We start from the raw sequence: 17445 nt of genomic DNA, 5'->3' as shown, positions 1-17445 counted from the left end.
ATCACAGACCAGCTTCCTAACTTTTATTACCTAATAGGGCAGCTATCACCTGGGAAGGGGCAGGGAAACTTTTCTTGACCTTGTCCCTGAGCACTCTCTGGGAATACTGTGGGCTAGTGAGTACACTCCAAGAGTTCTGGGCTGCCTTTGAGTCAGGTTTGTTGTTAGTTGGTTCTCCAGGAAGACTCAGGTAGTGAATCCTGGTCATGTGGCATGTCACCTCTACCTTCCTTCCGTGACTGAGGCTGCTTCTGTTCAGGCTCACCATGAGGATCGATACTGCCCTCTGCTCCTTGCTGATATGTACACAATAGGCTCACACAACCAGGAGGTTCCAAGTACATACCTCCATTGCAGTAACTCCCTATACACTGTGATTATGCTGTGGATATAATTTTTATAGCAAAATCATAGACTGATCAGTAGAGGACACTCAACTCTACCTGCAGCAGTCCTGAAGGAGAGTAAAAGTTAAACTGAAACAGAAAGAAATGAAATGGAGAAAAATAGGAAGATAAGATAGAGAGGAAAGCAAAGTGAATAGGCTAAGGTTGTCAGTAAGCAAATGAGCAAGGGAGGATGAAAGCAAGGAAGGAAGGGAGGGAGGGAGAGAGGAAGGAATGGCCAGATGGAAAGAAAGAATGAAGTAAGAAAGGATTTACAAGTCAATGACCTCTGGCTGGAATTTCTGGGGACCCAAAGCTCCTGAGAAGAAGCAGTGTCCCTGGTGCAATATCTGGTTCCAGGAAGGGAGGTGTGGGTATAGGTAGGAGACAGGAAAAACAATCAATCAGCCAGGGACACTGAGTGTGGCCACAAGTACTTGGACAGACTCTGTCCCTTGCTCCTAGGAGGACACGAAGGAGTCACAAGCAGTCTGTCCACACACCTGAGCCCCATGTGATGACTCCTAGGTAGAGAACTCCTCTCATGTATGTCAGCCATGGCTGCCACAGGATCTTCTTGTCTGTACTTCCTGTATAGCTGAGGTCTGGTGCTCTACATCCTTGCCTTCTTCGGGCTGGTGGTGCTTCACATAGGTCACTGGTACCCTGGCTACCCCTAAGGTTGGCAAGCCTGCTGTACCCTCCTTTCTTGCACTGTTTGGACTAGAGCTTCCCTCCTTCCCATTTCCTCATCCTCACCCCCACCCAGACCTAATGAGAAAACCTGGAGTGCTTGGTACAAACAGCAAAATAATTCCACTGGATGGCGGTATTGTACTTTGAATGCCAAGGTGCTCTTGTTCCAGGGCACTGCCTCTGCCCTTCTCTTGCCACCAGACTCTAAAATGGCTGTCTACCCTTATAACTACTTCTGGTTATAGATGAGTCTCTTAGCTGAACTCAAGGGATCTGACTCCACATGATCCTCATTCTCGCCGCCAAATTGAGACATTACCTTCCCAGCCATTGTACCCTCTCAAGGTACTCGGACCTTTATCAAGAACTAAATTAGGAGCCTCATCACTAGATGAGAAGGGTAAACCACAGAAACCAAACTTCCTGAGCCTATGACTGACCATCGCTCCCTCTCTGTCAGGGACATTGATCACCCTTTCAGCAGGCCTCCTCTGAGTTCTCAGAAGACCTCCGCTGCCCACTTGTTAAGATAGCCTGCCACCTTTCACATAATTTCTTGCTATTTGTCAACAGCTTTAGCATTCCATACCTATGGCTGCCCAGCTTACAACCACTGGACTAAGCCAATCCACTATGAATGTTTGTTCTTCCTCCAGTGTTAAGTCTCAAACCCTTGGTCAAATGGCTGAGGTGCCAACCTAACATATTAAAGTGGACAATGGCCACCAGGTTCTCCCAGCATCCCTCAGACTCTACCTGGCAGGCCCCCTATCCAAAACTCTCCAGCCCAGGGGCTGGGCTGACCTTCTCCCAGAGGCTTTTCCCTATATAATCCAGCCGTTTGGGTTCCCCTCTCTCCCTTTTTCCTTTCCCTTTCTCCTCTGCCCACATGGCCCACCTCAGTCTGGTCATAATCCTCTCTGAACTCTCCCAGATGTCCCTACCTCTGGTTTTGCTCTCCCTTTTGTCTACAATGAATTTTCTCCTCTACCATATTTAGGGGAAGTCATGTCCTTTCCTTTTTTATTTCTTTTTTCATTCAAAAACAAACCTTGCCATCCTTTCTCAGTCAGCCACAGAACCCACAAAAGTCCTGTTGTAGTCAGGTGGGTGTCCATGTCCTTTGTATTTTGTCCTGAAGTGCAAGATGATGTGGGATTCCCTTCACATGCTGTGAATATGTTTCACTACCTCCATTTGCAGCAGGATGCTGGCTTGAAGTTCTAGAGGCAAATACCAATCTTACGTGGTTCCATGTTGTCTGGAGAGTCACCCACACAACTCCTAAACCAGGTTCTATCAACTAGAATCTCACTTCCCAGCCTTTTCTACTAGCCGTGGTTGAAACTATACAAGATAGTATACTGCTGCTCCATTCAAGATCCAACTGCTTTGTTATCCTCTCCACCAGCATGCCCATAGAATCACACAGAGTACTTACCTGGAACCCCAGGATGTAGTGATGATCAGAGACTGTAGTGGAAGCCTTTATCACACTGTTCACCCTGGAAGGAAACAGAAGAATATCTTTCAGTTCATGTGGGGCTGCCAAACAGATGGTCAAAATGTGACACTATATTACTCACTTGGCCAGACTAGAGAGTAAATTCAGGTTATAACGTCAGGTTTCAGGTACAGTATAGCTTTTGAAGAAAGTATGCCATGAAATATAATTCTACTCATCCTTTGGAAACCTCACAGGTATTAAGTTCAGGTTAAATAATTTAATCTTTAAGGGTTATTTTCTTTCTTTCCCTATCTTATTTATTCTTCACCCACGCTCCACCTGATCCCTCCTGTTTCCATCCCCACCCAACCCAGTCCATCCCCAAAAATATTACTCAGGTGTTAAAAAAATATCATGAAAATTGCAGGCAGATGAATGGAACTATAAAATAAATCATCCTGAGGGAGGTAACCCTAACCCCAAAGACAAACACAGTATGTACACACTTATAAGTAGATGCTAGTTGTTAAGTAAAGGATAACACATGGACCAAGTATCAAGGAGGCCTCAAGGGGGGAAGCATGGATCTCCCTGGGAAAAGGAAATAGAAGAGATACATTTAAAAGAACAATAAAAAGCAGCTTTTGTGAAAGAATCCATTGAAGACACAATTAGCATAAAATATCTCGGGGTAACTCTAACCAAACAAGTAGAAGACCTGTATGACAAGAACTATGAAACTTTGAATAAAGAAATTGAAGAAAACACCAGAAAATGGAAAGATCTCCCATACTCTTGGGTAGGTAGAATTAACATAGAAAAATGGCAATCTTACCAAAACAATCTACAGATTCAATGCAATGCCCATCAAAATCCCAGCAAAACTCTTCACAGACCTCAAAAGAACAATACTCAATTTCATTTAGAAAAGTAAAAAACTCCAGATAGCCGAAACAATCATGTACAACATAAGAACTTCTGGAGACATCACAATCCCCGACTTCAAACTTTATTACAGAGCTACAGTACTGAAAACAACCTACTATTGGCATAAAAACAGCCAGGAGGACCAATGGAAACAAATTGAAGACCTGAATATTAATCCACACACCTACAAACACCTGATTTTTGACAAATAAACAAAAAATATTATATGGAAAAAGAAAGCTTATTAATCAAATAGTGCTGGCATAACTGGATATCAACATGTAGAAAAATGCAAATAGAACCAAATCTATTACCAGGTACAAAACTCAAGTCCAAATGGATCAAAGACCTCAACATAAAGCCAGCCACACTGAACCTCATAGAAGAGAAAGTGGGAAGTATACTTGAGCACATTGGCACTTGAGACCACTTCGTAAACATAACCCCAGCAGCACAGACACTGGGAGAAACAATAAGTAATTATGACCTCCTGAAAATGAAAAGCTTCTATAAAGCAAAGGACATGGTCAAATGTCAGGAGCCATGTCCCCCCAAAATTTACAGGAAGCACCGCCGTGAGGAGTTTTTGTAGAGGGCTTCACTTCCCAATTGTATTGAGAATAGTCTTATTGACAAAGCCTATCCCACACCCAAATTAACTGTTAATAGGGAGCTATCTGTTAGCGGAACCTGCCTCACATTCCAAACTATCTAGAGAACTAGGTGTGTCAACTTGTGAACTCCTTGCAGAGGAATCGTGACCTGACAGATCGTAACCTCTTGGACTACGTGACCAGCATGGACCACGTGGCAAGATCCCGTGCCCCAGCCCCCCAAGCTCCTCATCCAGGGGCTATAGAAGCTGTAACCATGACTCTAATAAATGGAGGCTTCGACAAATCTGCCTAGCCTCCTTCCCCTTATCAGCCTATGTCTTTCAGGTGGTGCCTCTCCGTGACCCTGGAATAACTGACCAGCCAGGCGGGTTACAAACCCTAGACAAAGTAACCCGTCAAGGCGGTCTACAGTCAAAAAGACAAAACAGCAGCCTATAGAATGGGAAAAGTTCTTCTCATCAGACAGAGGTCTAATCTCATATATATATATATATATATATATATATATATATATCCTTAAGAAATCGGTCATCAAAAGAACAAATAATCCAATAAAAAAAATGGGGTACAGACCTAAACAGAGACCTTTCAACAGAGGACTCTAAAATGGCTGAAAGACACTTAAGGAAATGCTCAACATCCTTAGCCATCAGAGAAATGCAAATCAAAATAACTCCATCTTATTCCTGTAAGAATGTCCAAGATCAAAACCATTAATGACAACTTATGCTAGAGAGGATGTGTGGTAAAGGGAACACTCCTGCATGGCTGGTGGGAATGCAAACTAGCACAGAACCTATGCATATCAGTGTGGTGATTTCTCAGAAAATTAGGAAACAACCTTCCTCAAGAGTCAGAAATATCACTTTGGGGTATATATCCAAAGGATGCTCAATCATGCCACAAGGACATGTGCTTAACTATGTTCATGGCAGCATTGATTGCCAAAGCCAGAACCTGGAAACAACCTAAATGCCCCTAGACTGAAGAATGGATAAGGAAAATGTGGTACATTTACACAATGGAGTACTACACAGCAGAAAAAAATAATGACATCTTGAAATTTGCAGGCAAATGGATGGAGCTAGAAAACATCATACTGAGTGAGGTAATCCAGACGCAGAAAGACAATTATCATATGTACTCACTCATAAGTGGGTTTTAGACATAAAGCAAAGAAAATTAGCCTACAAATCACAATCCCAAAAAACCTGGACAACAACGAAGACCCTAAGAGAGTCATACAACATGGATATAATCTACATGGGAAGTAGAAAAACAAAAGATCTCCTGAGTAAATTGGGAGCATGTGGACCATGGGAGAGGGTTGAACAGGAAAGGAGAGGCAGGGAGGGGAGCAGAGAAAAAAATGTGTAGCTCAATTAAATCAATAAAAAAAGAACAAAAAGAGAGTCCTTTGAAAGATGAAGGATGCTTTCTTGTAGGATCGCTTTCTGGAGAATGAACCTTTCATCTTGCCATTTACAGAACTCCTTTCCTTAGACTGACAAGGTGGATCAATGAGTAAAAGTGTTTGCTATACAATCCTGAATACCTAAGTTCAATCCCCAGAACCCATATAATGATAGAATTTTGCCAACGTTAAAAAATGTAACTTTCACCTTAAAAAAGAATAAGAGATAGTTTACAGTGGAGCCAGTATAAATGACCATGGTTTGGTAACACAGTTTTAGGCCACACCAAATTCCATGTGGGTAAATCTAGATACAGCAACCATCAGACAACGTTCTGTGTCCCCTTTATTGCAATCACCAGCCACACACACTGCCACCTGGTCTTACCTAGGAACTTAGATTGCCCAAGACTGCCACAGTAATGTCAACCCAGGGTCTCCATAGGTCTACCAAACCTCAGAAGCCTGGAAGAGTCCTTTCTGTGTCTTTCTTGAACCAGAATCCCTCCCAAGCAGGCCAGTCTTCCCTAGAAAAGTACAGGGAAGTGTTGGCAGAATCTACAAAGGAATTCTACTTGATGGTTGTATTGTAACAAGAATGCCAAGGTAGCCACGTTTTAGGGCCATTCCCTCTACCCTCTGATAAGGGGAAAAAGCCAATCAGTTGCTACCAGACTCCAAGATGGCATCTCACTATCTAGGTCACTTCTGGTATGACAGCCTGAGTCAGTGAATGTGGCCTGTGGTGTCTTCAATTCCGCTGGACTGAGATAGTTCACTACTGGGACATGGTACCCTCTTGATGCACAAAGATCATACAGGAATCCTGAAGGAACTTCATTCTATTTTGGAGAGAGATCCAAAATCTCTGCAACAAAACCATCAACAATGGCTCCTTGGGATGAGCCAAGGTCCTTTCACTGCCCAGAAGAAACATTCTGACTTGAAAGTATACACAGAAACTTTGGAAAACAAGTTCCAGGAAAATCCCTGGTCAATGGCAGAATTGGGGGGTGGCTGGATGATAGCTGCAGAGAACACACTTCCGCTTCTAGAACCATCTAGGCTTCGACATCTTCATCATCTGGTTCATGTTTTTTTTCCTCCCTGTGGTCATGCTTAATCTTTGAGTAGAAATCTCCTGAGTTTTCCTTACTGTATCAAGGGGATGATGAGAAATGCATTTGCCTCTTATACTGAACTTCCTTTTTAAGCTATAATCTTATGCTTACATTGTCTCACTTTGTTCCGGGGTGGGTGACTGAACAAGTTACAAGTTGTCTTTATTTTTAAGAACAGAAAATAAATTTTTAAATAAAGTGAGGAAGAACTCCCAAAAGTAGAAAGGACTCCAAAGGAAGAATTCACTGACATTCATTTTTAAAAAGTTTTTGTATTACATTTTAATTGTGCACATATGTGTGTGGGTACAAGCATATAGGTGTAAGGTACCTTTGGAAGGCAAAGGAATCAGACCCCATTGTAGATGGAGTTACAGGTGGTTGTGAGCCACCCAATGCAGGTGATGGAAAATGAACTCAGGTTCTCTGTAAGAACACTATGTGCTCTGAGCCATCTCTCCAGCTCTATGATGTTTATTTTAATGGTGTATTCAATATGTTTAGATGAAGAAGTCCTACATTTTTGGCTGTTTTGATGATTAAGGCTTGATATTAGATAACTCTTACTGGTCTTCTACTTAAAGTAATAAGTTTTATAAAGTATAGTCAAGTTTGTGTGTGTGAGTGTGTGGCAACCTGTGTGTGACTATGTGTGTGTAAGCATGTATTAGAACATGTATGAGTAACTGTGCCTGTGTTTTTGTGTTTATGTATGTGTGAATGCAGGGTCTCTTCATTGGCCTGAAGATCTTTGATTAGTTTAGACTGGCTAGTCAGGGAGCGCAAGGATTTATCTGCCTGTCTTTGCTTCCCTAGCTCTGGAATTGTAAGTGCATGTACCATACATGCCTGGCTTTTTAAAATGTGAGTCCTAGGTACCGTACTCACCCAGTTCACCAACTGAGCTATGACTCCATAGCTGCTTTATTGGTTTATAATTTAAATTTCCTCTCTCTGTATCATGTTTTATGGGTTGATTTTCCCTCAAGGACTGAATTATCGAGTCATTTCTCGAATCTGTGATGTGGTCTATATAATATAGAATGAAATATCATTGCTCAGATCTGACTAGATCTGGTTCTTCCCAGGGCCTGAACAACATCTAACCAGAACATTTTGGTTTTCGTCACTAAGACAGAGTTCTGAGCCTTTAGAAATAATGTGCAAACAAAGAAATGTGACTATGACCACTCATGGGGTAAAGGGTCCCCAATATGCAGAGTGAGAAAAAGAAACACCAGCTCCACCAACTGACAATTTTTGGTTAGCGTTCTGGCTATAATTGACAAAGAAACAAGTTCCAAAATTTTTTTTTCTTTGGGGCTTTTAAAGTGTTAAGAATTTGAATGTACATCACATGTGCAACCTTCTTTCCCTATGGTCTTTATTTGGTCATCTCTTGGTGTATTCGGACATGCTGTATCTCATTTCTGTGGTGTGTTTGGCAAATACTGTGTAATCAAGTTCTCCACTATTTTCTCCCCTCCTCCTCTTTTTGATGTGGAGTCTCATATATCCCATTCTGGCTAGCCTCAAACTGGCTGTGCAGTGGAGAATGACATTGAGTACCTGATCCTCTTCCTTTCCATCCCAAGTGCTGGAATTATAGGTGTGTGCCACCATGCCTGGCTGACTCTCTTACTAGGAACACCATTTAGTCCCTGCTATATTCATGTTTCATTTTCTTCCTAACAATGTAAACTTTGAATTATTGATGAGACAGGATTTCACTCTGTAGCATTGGCTAGTCTAGAATTCTTTATGTAACCCAGGTTCACCTGGAACTTTGGACAATTCTGTTTCAGCCTCGCAAATTTTGACATTATAGGTATGAACTGCCACGCCTAGCAGTGGCCAGTAAACTTGTTGAAGGAGGAGGTATAGCTTGTATTTCTTTTTCTAAGCTTATGAACCACTTGTTCAGTGATTGACTTAAAGAAATAGGCACTGATTAATTTTAAGCTAATCACTCTAATAATTTTATTCTTGTCTGAGGAGCTAGACTGCCAGCTACAGTGTTAGGGAGACTGATGTCTTCTTTCAGCTATGGTGCCATTCTGATTCACAAGCAAACTGCTGGAATTTTCACTTAATAAGGAAGTCAAAAACAAATAATGAAAAATACTAGTAACACAATAATGAGCTGTCAATCATGACTCTAGTCCTGGGGAAAATGTTAAATTCCATTGGTGTTGAAATTAGCTCGATAGGAAAATAACCAGCCTAGCTAAAGAATAAAACAATTCTATTCTTATTTATTATAAGGAGAAAACTCATGAAACAGGAACGAGAAATCCAGGCTCAGCTGTGCCCCACCGGAATCACATGGAGAGAACGCACCTAGGCAGTGCAAATGTTTTCCCCGCTAACAAGGTTTCCCCATCACATAAAGAAAAAAAAATCCAGAAATGACTTTGTTAGCTTGCAAAAGTTTATTTCTTGAAGCGAAGAAATAGTCATAGCCAATTGTTCTTTTCTATTTTTAAAGAATGTTCTGATAAGAAAATATGAGGATAAAGGAAATGTGCTGGTCAGCTAATTTTGACAGCAGATTTTTTCTTGTGCAAGCCAGAATGAGGTTCAGATTGGTGCAGCTCCTCACTGATTCCCTTCTAAACAATTTCTTAGCCAGATGCCCCTGCTAATCTGCAAATTGCTCATTGTATTCTCACTTCGGACATGTTGCTGTCTTGAGATGAGACAACATTGCCTTCTACCAGATCCTCTATGATGGTCTTCCTCACACTTATCTTGCTTGAAACTGAAAATCACAGGACCAGAAGGGCCCTTGGGATGCTGAGCAGGAAAAGGTAGTTGCTGCTATGTCTAATGAACTGAGGTCAGTACCCCCATCTCACATGGTAGGAGAGAACCAACTCCAATAAGTTGGGCTGTGTCTTCTATGCTTGTGCCGTGACTACCGAACTCTTAAACACATGAGCGTGCACACACACACACACACAAAAGTAAATTGTAAAGCAAGTTTCATCAAAGAATATGGACTGAATAAAAGTGAAAGACACAGACTAGGAACACAAATAGGATGGAAAAGAAAAGAAATTAAGAAGGCCCAGAATAAACACATGGACATGTTTTTATAAAACCTTTTGTAAAATAATTTTATTCCTAGCTTGAGAAAAATAGTTATAGGATGACACCTCTTCCCAATTGCCTCTTTAATTAAAACTAGTCTTTCAAGAGGTAAAAATACTTATTCGCCTTTGCTGATTGGTTTGTTTTTCCTTAGTGAAAAACCAATGAGTAAATTAGCAATTTAAGGAAAATAACATTAGCCACAGAATCAGAAGTACTGGGGCAGAAATCAGGGCTTATGCAAGAATTATCTCAAAGTGGTTGGAGTTTCCTTGGAAACTGAGCCTCTTTGGGGCTAATGTCTACTGAAGGCACAACAGATGATGGAAAATGGAAAAAGTCCAGACAAGAATATACAAGAGCATTCCCCACTGCCGACTTTATCTTCAATAGGCTCACATCTAAGTTTAAAAATCTTTTGTTTTAGGTCTTAAACTGAAGTCAATGTTTCAGGAGCCTGAGAAATGAACAGATTTACCATTTGCTCAGCACAAACCGCTGTATGAACTGAGTCCCCGGGAACAGAGTGTGGGGGAACCTTCCAAGATTGCAAAAATTCTTGTACCTTTCTGTCCCTCAAACCAGGTCCTCTGGCACTGACATGTGGGGGAGAGAGCGGTGGGGGTTACTTGCCTCTTAGTTTAAAGAGGAAAGCCACTCTCTAGGAGGCTATAGGCAAACTGTCCAGATCATAAAGCTCAGCGAGCACCTCCAAATTCAAGGAGTGAGGTTTGCTAGAAGCTTACCAAACCCGGAGCTCGCTTGTAGTGCCAGCCATACTGCAGCTTCTGCTGCTTTTGCAGCAAAAAGTTGCCTCCTGGGAAAGTGTAGCCACTAGCCTACAACCATGGAGATACTCTGGAAGCAAAAAAAAAAAAAAAAAAAAATTGCCCTGTGTTTGCCAAAAAAAAAAAAAAGCAAAAAACAAAAAAAAAAACAAAACAAAAAAACAAACAAACAACAACAAAACAGTTAAGGAGAAAAATGGCTTGAGAAATTTACCAGGCTGAAAAGGGGAGGCAGGGACATCTGTTTTGCTCTGCCCCACCCGAAGGACAGGAAAGCTGTCTCAGTCAATCCTACCTGCTTTCAAGGTCACTGGATTTAAGTTTTGGACGTACAAGCACACAAAAACTCAACCTTAGAGGGTACACAGGAGAACTTTTTTTGTTTGTTTTTGGAGGGACTTTGGCAGTAAGCAAGTGTCCTAGGGGAACTATCCCAGAGCTTTTGAGGGTGTGCCTCCCTTGGTGGCTGAGCCTCTCTGGGGCTAATTCCTACTGAGTACACAACAGATAAAAGAGAATGGACAGAAGGCAGTCTAGCACTTCCAACAGCTTCAACCACTTACCGATTTTATCTTCAGTAGGCACATATCTAATCAGTTTTAAAACACTCCTTTTTAGATCCTAATCATTGATAAGTTTTCAACAAGCCAGGACAGGGAATGGATTCCTTGCTCAGGATATTCAGGAGACTCTCAGTGCATACAAGCTTATGGGGGGAGTCTCTGTCACCAAAGAGTGTGGGGATCCCCCCCTCCACAAAAATCTAAGAATTCAAGTAATTCAATTACTTGTCAAGTTTTCTAGTCATTTCAAGTGGAAAGTCATTCTCTAGGAAGTTCTAGCCATGCTGTCCACAACCTTAGTGAGCACACCTAAACACTCAAGAAGGTGGCTGACCCAGGAGTTCTCTCTTAGGAGGGAAATTTAGCAGGAGCTTAGTGAGCCTGGAGTTCACTTGCCATGGAATATATTGCAGGATCCATTCCGTTTTCCACAATGAGTTGCCTCCTGGGAAAGAACGGCTGCAGCTAGTTACTAGCCTACAGGCATCCAAATGCCCTGAGATTAAAAACATTTTAACAAGTTGCAAAAAAAAAAAAAAAAAAAAAATGAGAAAACTGGCTTGAGGTACTTACCTGACATAACTGACATCTTACAGTAATGGATTCTTTGTGCTCTTAATGAACTAGCCACCTGGAAGAAACTCCACACTAGTGTAACCCACTCTACCCCAACTGTAAGCCTGCAGGCTCCCAGTTTAAATTGTCAGGATTCCTCTTTTCCTCTACAAGAGGTTCCCATTTGCTGGCATTGGGGGAGCAATGCATACTGAAAGTAGGGGGATAATGGGGGTGATGAAATCCACTTACAGTGGTATCCTCCCCACCCAAGAGGAAGTTTGAACACCATCAGATCATCCTGTCTCTTTGAAAAGGCTTGAGTTTAATTGTGGGATAGCCAGGTGCACAAAAGCTCATCCTTGCAGACCGCACAAGAGAACTTTATTGGCTTTCAGACGAGTTCCCTGCTATTAACACCAGCAAGAACTGACAAAATCAAAAGTGACAAACAGAAAACGTAAATTAAACATAAGGAAATGGAATAAAATGGACCCCATGTCATCCTTTTTCAAATAATAATGCCCATAGTTGAAGATTCCTATGTCTGGGGTTATTAACTAAGGGCTTGTCCTTGCTGTATTTGTTTCATCAGAGATGAATGAGCCTCAGTTGAGGAAATGCCTCCATGAGACCCAGCTGTAGAGCATTTTTTCAATTAGTGGTCAATGGGCAAGAAGTAGGGTGGGGGTTGCTACTCTTGCTGTGGAGGTCCTGCATTATATATATGCAGCACCCCTCAATGGCCAATGAGTCAACTCCTGCCCTGTTTGAGTTCCTGCCCCATTCTTCCAGGAATGATGTAGAAGTACAAACCAACTAAACACTTTCCTCCCCAATTTGCTCTTTGGCCATAGTGTTTCATTGCCGCAAATAGAAACCCTAATTAAGACAGGCCTTGATTTCTTCCTGAACAGGTAAAAAGCAGGGACACAGGGCCACCACTCCTACATATTACCTTGGAACACTTTGGTCAGTTGTTCTAAGTCTTCCTGTTGTAACCCTGCAATACAGTTCCTCATTTGTGGTGACCCCACCCCAACGATAACGTTATTTTGTTACTACTTCATATCTAAACTTGCTGCAGTTATTAATTTTAATGCAAATACCTTGACTGCAGCCTTTAAGGTGTCGTGACCAGAGGTTGAGAACTCTTCCTATAACATAGTTGTAATCTTCTCTGACTGCCCACAGTTCCTTGGTGACTCTGGGATGAGAGAGTTCCCAGATAGTACCACAGACACTAGTGTTCCCCTAGCACACCCATGCTGTACTGTAATATTCCCGTCCCTTCAAACACTGTCCACCTCCTCTAGCAATGCAATCAATGAACAGGTGAACGGGGTCAGCTACACCTTACACAAGAGCAGAGAAACAACCATGGGACACATTCCTTACACGATATCTATCTTTAACTCCTACAGACCCAATATCTCCCACTTCAGACCTGCATGGGTGGAGGGAACTAGATACAAGTGGTGTCTTCAAAACATCTGGCTCCTCTCTGCTATAACCTTTCCACTATTAGGATCCTGAGCAATTCATTCAGAACCATTTCTGTTGCTAACGTTGTTTGTGCATGATTGCACTCCCATCCCTTGTGAGGTGAGGACATGAAGATCTCAAGATTATCCTCTGAGAGAAAGCAACTTGGAGGCACCTGATACACAGAGTAGAATTCAGCATTTTATGGGGAAATTTTTCTATTTGTGCTGAGCTTGCTTTTTAAAATGTTCCATTCATATTTTCCCTTTCCCAAATTCCTCCCACTATCTACCTTCATTACCCACCAAACTGTGTAACTATTTTCTCCAGACCCCCCCCCCCATGAGAAAGAACAAAAGGACTAAAACACATAAACCTAGAAAGCAAACAAAAAGCCCATGGTGTTTGTTTGTGTTGGGGCATCCTGGGCAGGGGTCGATTGCTGGGGTATTACTGATATATAATTTGCTTGAATATATTTTTATATGAGGCCTCAGTAGACCTAGAGATCTAGATCTTCATGCCTCTGAATTCATACAGAAAGATTATTCATGTTTAACACCAAATCTAGATTGACTTGTTGGCTATTTTTGCCTTTCCATTCTTGTCATATGCTTTAAAAATTTTCTTCATTTTATAACATTTATTTAAAAATTCCTTGCAAATAAATCACACTTACTCCTCCATTTTAGCAGGCACAATGTATCTCAGCTCGTGTAGCCACCCCATTGAATTTTACAGTTCACTGTTGAATAATTTTATACATCCATCATCCAAATCAAACAGACTCAGAACTAGAAAAACAATTCACTCTAAGGCCTCATTCAGGACTCAGGTAGATCACTTAATTCAGTTTTCCCTGCTCCCTTATATTCAGACTTCCCTATTCACTACTAAGCATTTTATTTGTTTCATTATATATGCATATGGTTGATGAGTTCCAACATTTAAGGGAGAATATCCATCATTCAATTTTTGAGATTGTTCCACCCCAGTTTAAAATCCTATTCCCAGGCCCATCCATCTGGCATGCAATGTCATAATTTTACATTTCTTAGAGCTAAACAACAATATAAAAATTGCAGGAAATGAATGTGTTTTCATACTCCTTAAAGAAAAATAACAGCTTTCCAAATGCAAAAGAATTTCAGTATCTCCCATGCCAATACTGTAGTTAGGAGATTTTTCAAAAGAAATAGCCACAGGGAAAATGCACTGGCGTATTTTGATGAAGTCATTCATAAATGCTGTTTTGCCTAGCTCTAGAAATAGCTCTAGAATATTCTTTTTTGGAAGACACCTCTCATTCATTGTCTTTAAAATCATTTTTGAAGAGGTAAAATCATTTACTATTTGTTGTTTTGTTTCCTGTTTCTTAGTGAAACACCAATAATGAAAGCAATAATTTAAGTAATATAATATTAGCCAAAGTACAATACGTACCTGGGTAGCAAGCAGGTTTTCTGACAGTTACATCGAAGTGGTTGGAGATGTGCCTCCACTGAATACTGAGCTTCTCGGAAGCTAATTCCTACTGAATGAACAACAGATGAAGGATAAGAGAGAAAAGCCAGGTGAGCATTAGCAGCAGGGAAACCCACTGCCCATTTTTTCTTCATTAGGCTCAAATCTAATCAATTTAAAAATCTTAAGTCAAAGTTTCAGGAGCCTGGGAAATGGACAGATTCACCGCTCAGCAAGTTTAACATTCGCTTACCACAAACAACTCTATGAACTGAGTCCCAGGGAACAGTGTGCGAACCTTCCAAGATTCCAAAAATTTCAGTAGTCTCTGTCCCTCAAACCAGGTCCTGTGTCGGATGGGGGAGGGGATGATGGGGGTTACTAGTCTCTTAGTTTAAATTGAAAAGCCACTCACTGGGAGGATCTAAGCAAGCTGTCGAAATCCTAAACATCTGTGAGCACCCCAAAATTTAAGATGCTGGCTGACCCAGGAGGTTTTATTAGGAGTGAGGTTCGCCAGGAGCTTACCGAAGCCGGAGCTTGCTTGCTTGCCGTGGCAGCCATGCTGCGGCTTCCTTGGCTTTCGTGGCAAAGAGCTGCCTTCTGGGAAAGAGCGTCAGCAGCTAGTTGCTTCCCTAGGAGGACGGAGATTCTAGAATCAAAAATATTGCCCCATGATTGCCCCCCCCCCAAAAAAAAAGTAAGGAGAAAAATGGCTTGAAAATTTACCAAGCAGAAAAGGGGAGGCAGAGACTGTGAATTCAGTTGCTGTGGTCCTGCCCCACCCAAAGGACAGGGAGCTCCCCTAGTCGAACCTGCCTGCTTTCAGGGCACTGGATTTAAGCTTGCACTGTAACAGCTCATCTTTACAGGCTACAGGCTGCACAGCAGGACCTTTTTGTTTTTCCGATGGGCTTGGTCAGTAAGCCGGTTTCCAGGCAGAACTATCTCAAACTGCTTAGAGATTTGCATTCCTTGTTGGCTGGTCAACTCTGAGGCTAATTCCTACTGAAGTCACAAGAGATGAAAAAGAATGCATTTGCGACAGCTACGACCATTACCTATTTCATCTTCACTAGGCACACATCTAATCGATTTTAAAACATTTTATTTTAGGTCATATTTTTGGTATCATTCCGCGACCTAACCCAGGCAGTCTCTCTCAGGATGGAGATTTACCAGAAGCTTATCAAAATAAAAGTCTGCTTCCTCTGGAGGCCACACAGCAGGATCCCTGGTTTTTGCAGAAAAGAGCTGCGTCTTGGGGAAAGAGCCTCAAGAGCTAGCTGCTACCTACAAGCATGCAGATGCCCTGGAATTAATGATACTGTACCATGTCTGACAAAAAGGTAAGGGGAGAAAAGGGATTGAAAAACTTACCTCGTACATTTATAGATTCTTTGTGCTCTTAAGAAATGGATGCCTTGAAGGAGCTTCAGGGGTGCAACACATTCTGCCCCTAGTGGTGACCATGCAGGGTGCCAGGTGAAATTGTCAGGATTCCTCTGTGCCTAGGGCCAGGTCCCCATTTGCTGGAGTTGGGGGTGCATTGCATATTGAAATCTGAAAGAAAATGCAGGTGATGAAAATTCATTTGCAATAAAGTCCTCCCATCCCAAGAGGGAGTTTGAACAGCAGCAGACATCCGGTGTCTTTGAAAAGGCTTGGGTTTAAACTTGGGATAGCCAGGTGCACAAAAGCTCATCCCTGCAGACTGCACAAGAGAACTTTATTGACTTTCACACAGACAAGTTCACTGCTATTAAGAACATCAGGAGTCGACAAACTCAAAAGTGAGAAACGGAATCTCTAAATTCATCAGAAGGGAATGGGATAAAACAGACTCCATGTCTGTTTTCAAACTGTATTGCCCACAGTCGAAGATTCCTATGTCTGTGGTTATTAACTAAGGGCTTGTACTTGCTGTGTTTGTATCAACTTGACACAAGACACAGTCATTAGAGATGAAGGAGCCTCACTTGAGGATATGCCACCATGAGACCCAGCTGTAAAGCAGTTTCTCAATTATTGATCAATGAGTAAGAGCCCAACCAATTGTGGGTGGTGCAATGCCTAAAGTGGTATTCCTGGATCCTAGAAGAAAGCTGGTTGAGCAAGTTGGCTATGCAAACAAGTAAACAACACTCTTTCTTCAATAGTCTCTGCATCAGCTCCTGCCCCCAGGTTCCTGTCCTTCTTGAGATCCTGTCCTGACTTTTCCTGTTTGGAGCTGAAAAGCTAATTGGAAGTAATAAGCTGAATAAACTCCAACTTGAGTTTTAGTTATGGTGTTTCGTTAGAGCAATAGGAACCCTAACTAAGACAGGCCTTGACTGCTTCCTCACCATGTGAAAATCTGGTACCCAGAACCTTATGATCTTTACCTTGGGAACCTTTCCTGGTGGTTTAAAACCATCCTAATGCTGTGATCCAGTAAAAGAGTTCCTCATGTGAATTGAAACCATGCCCCAACCATAAAACTATTTTGTTGCTACTTTGTAACTGCAAGATTGCTACTGTTAAAATTATAATATAGATATCTTATATGCAACCTTAAAGGGGTTGTGACCTACAGGTTGAAAACCCTTCCTTTAATGTCATTGCAATCTTCTCTGGCTCTCCACAGTTCGTTGGTACCTCTGGGATGAGAGAGTTCCCAGAGAGTACCACAGACACTAGTGTTCCCCTAACACACCCATGCTATACTGTAATATTCCCGTCCCTTCAAACACTGTCCATCTCCTCTAGCAATGCAATCAATGAACAGGTGAACGGGGTCAGCTACATCTTACACAAGAGCAGAGAAACAACCATGGGACACATTCCTTACATGATTTCTATCTTCAACTCCTACAGACCCAATATCTCCCACTTCAGGCCTGCAGGAGT

General features: G+C 41.9%; 1 long non-coding RNA gene across 2 annotated transcripts in view; it reads right to left on the bottom strand.

The window, feature by feature from the left end:
- Positions 1 to 16038, bottom strand: part of LOC130867585 (uncharacterized) — a 68004-nt gene extending 51966 nt beyond the window's left edge. For both annotated transcript variants that reach the window (XR_009056466.1, XR_009056467.1), the window contains exons 1-4: positions 15937 to 16038; positions 15085 to 15191; positions 14536 to 14626; positions 2524 to 2587 (exon numbers count right to left, since the gene is read on the bottom strand). This is a non-coding gene — a long non-coding RNA (uncharacterized LOC130867585). The remainder of the gene's footprint in view (positions 1 to 2523; positions 2588 to 14535; positions 14627 to 15084; positions 15192 to 15936) is intronic.
- Positions 16039 to 17445: the final 1407 nt, after the last annotated feature.

Source organism: Chionomys nivalis, chromosome X (genome assembly GCF_950005125.1).
Source record: "Chionomys nivalis chromosome X, mChiNiv1.1, whole genome shotgun sequence".
NCBI lineage: Eukaryota > Metazoa > Chordata > Mammalia > Rodentia > Cricetidae > Chionomys > Chionomys nivalis.
Note: the sequence above shows the minus strand (reverse complement) of the source record. Positions and strands in the feature narration are given on the sequence as shown.